The 975-nt window shown below is 36.6% G+C and overlaps 1 non-coding gene across 1 annotated transcript; it reads left to right on the top strand.

Annotated features, from left to right (window-relative positions):
- The first annotated feature begins 326 nt into the window (after positions 1-326).
- Positions 327-433, top strand: LOC122068265. The gene has a single exon (XR_006137021.1). It is a non-coding gene; the product is annotated as a small nucleolar RNA R71 (small nucleolar RNA).
- Positions 434-975: the final 542 nt, after the last annotated feature.

The raw sequence follows: 975 nt of genomic DNA, 5'->3' as shown, positions 1-975 counted from the left end.
GGGACTGGCACCAAACACACATCTTAATCAAATTGACTGATGCTGGCTCTCTAGGAACAATACCTTCAATCATCTTGATTAGGCTATCCAAATGGGCTTCCTTAACTACTATCTCATCTACAAAATATCCTTTTACTCTTATAGTTCTTTCACTCTCTTGGGTTGATTCCCACTCACTGGTTTTGTCAGCTAAGTCAAGTAACAATTCTCATGGCTTTCCTTCATCTGTAAAGGATGTGAATCCCTCAGGACACATATACTCTATCATTTGTTTAGCTGGATAATCAATACCCTCATAAATTAATTGACATAAATGACATAAGTCTAGGCCATAGTCAGGGCATTCTTGGAGTAAATCCTTAAATCTCTTAATAAGTTTGGAAAATGACTCACTAGGCTTTTGCCTAAACTGAAGGATATCACTTCTAAGCTTATTGGTCTTATGAGTTGGGAAAAACTTCCTAAGGAAGACAACTGTGAACTATTCCCATGAAGTTATGGAATTTATAGGTAACCCATACAATCACTTCTTAGCTTAGTCTTTCAACACAAATGTGATGAACCTAAGCTCAGCAGCATCATCAGAAATTTGTTGTATCTTAATTAGAACACATACCTCTTCAAATTCCCTTATAAATAGGTATGCATCTTCAAAGGTTAACCCATGAAACTAGGGCAACATAGTGATGTACTGAGATTTGAGCTCAAAATTATTACCCTGGGCTTATGGTAGAACTATGCAAGAAGGTTGGACTGCTCTAGCAGGGTAGAACCTATCTTTCAGAGATTTAGGTAGAGGATTTTGCTATTGGTCTCCCATATTGAAGGGTTTTAAAGAGAGCAAACGTATAGGATCACTACTTGTTAGATCTCTTCTTTCTAACTGATTCTTAGTATTACATACACACTTAACACTCATGCAATAGAAAACTACCCACAACTAGAGTAAGACAAGCACAAAAGAATAGAAAGAAA

This window comes from Macadamia integrifolia, unplaced genomic scaffold (genome assembly GCF_013358625.1).
Source record: "Macadamia integrifolia cultivar HAES 741 unplaced genomic scaffold, SCU_Mint_v3 scaffold3667, whole genome shotgun sequence".
NCBI classification, from domain to species: Eukaryota; Viridiplantae; Streptophyta; class Magnoliopsida; order Proteales; family Proteaceae; genus Macadamia; species Macadamia integrifolia.
Note: the sequence above shows the minus strand (reverse complement) of the source record. Positions and strands in the feature narration are given on the sequence as shown.